General features: G+C 28.9%; 1 long non-coding RNA gene across 1 annotated transcript; it reads left to right on the top strand.

Annotated features, from left to right (window-relative positions):
• The first annotated feature begins 1687 nt into the window (after nucleotides 1–1687).
• Nucleotides 1688–2886, top strand: LOC107889203 (uncharacterized). The gene is made up of 2 exons (XR_001681681.2): nucleotides 1688–2309; nucleotides 2639–2886. It is a non-coding gene; the product is annotated as an uncharacterized lncRNA (long non-coding RNA).
• Nucleotides 2887–5710: the final 2824 nt, after the last annotated feature.

Raw genomic sequence — 5710 nt, 5'->3', positions numbered from 1 at the left:
ACCGATCCTTATTAGGTGTGATCGGATCACCTTTGTTTTAATAAAACATTTTAGTTTACTAAAACAGTGTTTTTGGTCTACGAAACTCAAGGGAACGGGATCGGGAGTCGGTTACGTGCGAGGAAGGATTAGCACCCTCGACATGCCTAAAAATTGGTACCGAATTGATTAGTTAGTGTCTTAATGTCGAAAATGAAAAATCAGGAACGGATTTGAAATACGATCTTTTCTATTAATATTGATTTTAAAATTCTTGAATTAGCTTGAATCTATTGTTTAAAGATTTTCTTATTCTCGAGATATCGGAGTATCACATCCCGTAAGTTAGGACACAATACCATGAATTCCCGAGCACAAGGTCATCTTTTGATTTAAATGAGAATTTCATGTGTTTTAAAACTCGAAAAGGATATTTAGCTATTTAGAAACAACAAGAAAATCGAAACCCCGTAAGTTAGGGCACAATTCCTCGACATTTCAAAATGCATAACATTGCCTTATTTGGAAAATTTTGTTTTTGAATAGTAGCGAATACAATATTTAAACGACGTGTATTTGTTAGATTAAAATAAAATGATTTATTGGATAAATGTATTGGGCTTAATGTATGATATGACTTAGGCTAGATAAAACAAAGATATATCATAGAGCATGGGATAATACAACATGAATACAATGTTGTACAAGCAAATGACAATGATGAAAATACGAATAGACCAAATATAATACACGCAATGGTAGTATTCACATAACATATATCGCTTAGATACTAATCATTAATAATCAAAGACAAATGAATAAAAAAAATATTATAAAGCGAATTAAAATGAATAAAAAGTAAAGCAAATTTAAAGATGACAAGAAATGAATTTAAAATAACTAATAAAAAGAAATATCAACAATGTGCAAGCCAATTTAAAAGAATAATATATATATATATAAGAGATTTTAGAATAGATATTACAGACCAAAATTTGAAATAAATAATATATGGGAAAAGCTTAAAAATGAATAATGTGTAAAATAATTTAAGATAAATGATACCTAAACAAGTATAAAATAAATATTATGTAAAAGAAACTTAAAATATGTAATACTCAAGACATCTAAGAAATAATTAGTATGTATATGTGTACAAAATAGATATAATGATTTGAAATTGATAATACATATAAAATTTTACAATAAACAATTTAAAACGAATGATGCACAAAGCAAATTTGTAAAATATATAATGTAGAGAATTTTAAAATCTATATTACATAAAGCAAATTGAAAAAGATTCATACGAATAATTTTAAAGTAAATAATATATATATACATGTAAAAGTATGAAAAAAATATATAAAAATTTAAAGTAAACAATAATAAAAAATATTTTAAAATAAATAAATAGGGTTATATAAGGCATGAAAACAGTTTTAAAATGAACGATGTGCATATAGATTAATTTAAAAATATACATATATATATAGAGATAAAAACTTGAAATAAAAGGGGGCTTAAAGAAAATAATAATAGTAATAATAATATACAAAATTGTCACTTTGTTATATGTATAAAAAAATAATTGGAAATAAACTATATGAATGATATGTGAAAAGTATCAAAAACATATAATATAACAAAATAGCCTAGTACACTCAATATACAAAAAAAAAAGTTTAAAATAGATAATAATTCAATTTTTAATAATCAATGTTAAAACAAGTTAAAATAAATCATATACATAAATAATCTAGTAGCAAACAGTATGTAAAATATTTGAAATAGTACATAATAAAACATTCTAAAATTAATAAACAATAAAAGTAACAAAAAGGATGCAGGACGTGATTGAAAGAGGGCTAGAATTCAGGGTATCGATTGCAAATGAAAAGAGAAGGTCGCTGGGGGCTAATTAAAACATGCTTAACCTTGCGGGGATTAAATGGGACAATATCCCAAACCCAAGCATATGTGTGCAAAACGGCAGCGTTTTGCATAGCTATTAAAGCCAAATTTTTTTGTTTATTTTTATTTTAACTTCATTTTCTTTCAAAAAAAGGCAGAGAGCCTTCCTGCTCTCTCTCTCCCTCCTCCCTCTTCTCATTTGGCTAAGGTAATATACCCATCATCGCCGAACCACCGCTCCTCCACCGTAGACGGTGGTCGGGGAGACGCAAAATGGTCCCCTTAGCCTCGTTTGAAACGCCTTTGAAGTCTAGGCTACCAAAACTCAAAGAATCGAAGGAGGCCCTCAACCCCCCCTTTTGGGTCCGATGTCGGCGATGGAAAAGTGTTCTCCGACGCGCGACCACGAGATCCAGGTGAGCCCCTCCCTTTTCTTTTTTATTCTTTGTTTTTTATGCTTAAAATAGATATCTAAAAAATGAAATAAAATGAAAAAACGAGAAGATAAAAGAAACAAAAAATATTAAAACAACGACCTTTCTAATTTTTATTTTGCGTTTTGCTTTCTAATCTCCGTAAAAAAAAGAAAGGGATTGATTTCAGCTTTTTATAGCCGAGTTACACTGATTTGTTCTTTGTTTTTTCATTTTGTTTGATTCCTTTCGTTTTTTTTTTGCTTGTTGTTTTCTCTTTGTTCGTTTCTCTGCTGTTGGTATTTGCTTGCGTGTGGACCTTCATTTTGCAGGTCGTGTCAGAGGCTGGTGGTTGGTGCCCCGATTGGTGGTGGCACACGTCGCAGAGGAGGCAGCGGCTGAAAGTCTGCAGCTAGGTTTTTTGCTGCTGAAAATTTTTAGTTGGTTGGGCTGTCTTAGGCTTTAGGGTTTGTATTTAATTGGGTTTGGTTTAGTAGTGGGCTGATGGGGTTTGGGTAGTTAGTAATTTGGGCTAGGTGACTCTTGGACTTTATTTTTATTTATTGTATTTGGTGTTTTATTTTGGTTTGTTGGTATGGGCCAAAATTGGCTGCTACATCATAAACATAAAAAAGCTTTAACAAATGGAAAACATAAAAAAAAAACTACGATAAAAAAAATAGAGAAAGGAGAAAAATAGAGGGAGAAGTAGAAGAGAATGGAAAATAGAGAAAAAAAAGTTAAAAGAAAATAAAATAAAAAAATAAATTGCTCAAAAAGAAAAAATATGAGGAGCAATTATATAATTTAACTTAAAATTTTTGTTTAAAATGATGATTTAACGTGTCACATCAATTTACCGTTACACTGTTAACATCAATTAATGGTACAATAACTAAAATGTTACAACACGATAACATAAATTATTAAAATGTAACATGAGATAAATTAAAGTGACTATTTTAATAAAAAGTACCCAGACCACATGAACGAAACAAAACAAACATTCAATCTAAACCTATTTCCAAACATTCAAAAAATACTCACATCACATATAATAATTAAAAATATTTTTTAATTTCTATTTAAACCCACATAAAAGAAACAAAGTCTAAAATAGTTTTATGTTTCTTCAAAACAAAGATGACAAGCAACATTCTACCAAATTTCAAGTCTTCTCATTCCCTCGGGTAAATTTTCATTTTCTTCCATTGCCATCATCCTATACTTATATTTAAAATAAAAATAATTTCAATATGTTGAATAAAATTTATCAATAACTAATGAAAATAGAAAATTATTTACCTCCATAAAATCAGATAAATGATGCTCTCCATTCATTATGTAAGTAAAAAAAAAAAAGTGAAATATTACGATGTTAATTCATTTTCAAATTCTAAACTAAATAAAAGTGAAGCATAGTTGAAAATGATGGAAGATGTCCACCTGGTGTTCCACCGATATCACTAAAAGATCAAGCATTCAACGAAAAGGATCAAACATACATGATGAGATAAGCAAGCTAAGATTACATTGTCACAAGCCCATGTAGAGATCTCTTGCTTGTGTTAGTCTTTTTTTTTGTTTGTAAATCTTCTTCCTCCTTTTGTGCACTTGCTCTTGCTGAAGCAATTTTTTCAATATGAGCACGTCTTCGTGTTCATTTCTCATTAGTTAAGCTGCCCTTTCATTGTGTTTGTCTTTGTATTTCGTCAAGCTTGGCCTTAATATTTCAATTAATATGAATTATTGAAAAGTAATTTAAACTATGGCATACTAATTTGAATAAATAAATAATGTAACTTTTGTATTTTCATCCAATCCAATCCAATGCACTCCCTTCCTATAGTTTATGAATTGCAATAAATATCTGGATTAGTAAAGGTTGTTCAGTGCTCTGTTTTGACACCCTCTATTTTAAAGCAAATATATATTGACAAGTGATCCTAACCACTAAATTACATATATGCTCACACCTTTTTATATGTTAAGCTATTTCATTTCTTTAATCATTATTTTATCTACCTAACAAGTTTACCCCATTTTACTTGTTTCTCTAATTATTAACTAAGTAGTCACCAATTCACTAATTATCTAGCATCTCATCTCTGCTAATGATTCTGAGGTCCATTTTCTTTGAGCTTCACATTGACTTGGCCTTGGAACTTATTTCCAAGGCCAACTTGTTGTCTTTGTTAGTGCGATACCCTTTTAAGAGCGAGTAAAATTTGATTCGGCTGAAAAAAAAATTAATTTTTTTTGAAATTTTGAGTTAATTAAATTGAGTTATTCGATTTTTTGAGTTTGAGTCAAGTTAATTTTTACAACTTGAAAAAAATCAAATAACTTGAAAAAATCCAAAACAATAAATTTGAGGAGTTTAACAAGTAAATTCTCAAATCAAATTGATCATATTAAAGTATATTTTTCTCTTATTTTGCTTTGAAAGAGATTTTAAATATATGCATTTTAACTTGAAATTAGTTATATTATAACAGGATTTTAAATTGATATGTTCAATTTTATTTGAACAACTTTAATCAACTCGACTCGATTCAAAAAAAATTCAAATCTAGTTAAGAAGGTAAAATAATACTCGTCTACTCAACTAACTTAAAAACTTTTTTTATGTAATTTGATCCAACGTTCACCTGTATCAATAATCTTCCTCAATGCATGACGGAGGGAGCACATTCAGGGCTTGTGTAGAGTTAAGGTTTTAGGGCTTAGCCTTTGGGCTTCAACAATAATATCTTTGGGCTTTGTGCCTTTTTCTTACTGAACCAAAGCAAAAGAAAGAAAAAAAAGCACTAATCTGTCTCCTACCTTGACAAATTGGTATGCTTATACTCCACCAGGGCTTACTTCTCAAAAAGACATATTCAACTCAGAATTCAACTCAATTATCTGCTACCAAATAATGAAAATATTAATTTAATTAAGTGCACAATTTTGTAACAATTCCAACCCCATTTTCCCTCTATTGCCCAGCCATGCTCACTTTTTTCCTTTACTACTACACTTGTACACATACATACTCACTCTCAAGTACAATTCCTTTTATTACATAACCAAATCTGAATAGCTAAACCTAAACCTACACAATTCATACTTACCTCTTTTAATTTTGGTATTATTTGATAACTTAAAAGTTAACTGTCAATAAAATTAAATGTTAAATTTGAATTATAAAATTTGTTTAGTATGTTACTTCAAATAAAATATAATTAAATTGTTATATTCTTACATTTTAAACATTTAATGTCATTTTATTCTGAAATAATATTTTACACATATTAAAAATTTGGAATAAATTATATTCTTAATAAATATAAATTATATTCCTCCCTTGCAAGTTGCAACCTTTTGGCCGAATGTTACCCAAATCTTCTCTCTCTCTCCCA

This window comes from Gossypium hirsutum, chromosome A09 (assembly GCF_007990345.1).
Source record: "Gossypium hirsutum isolate 1008001.06 chromosome A09, Gossypium_hirsutum_v2.1, whole genome shotgun sequence".
Lineage (NCBI taxonomy): Eukaryota > Viridiplantae > Streptophyta > Magnoliopsida > Malvales > Malvaceae > Gossypium > Gossypium hirsutum.
The sequence above is the reverse complement of the archived record's forward strand: the minus strand, read 5'-3'. Positions and strand labels throughout refer to the sequence as shown.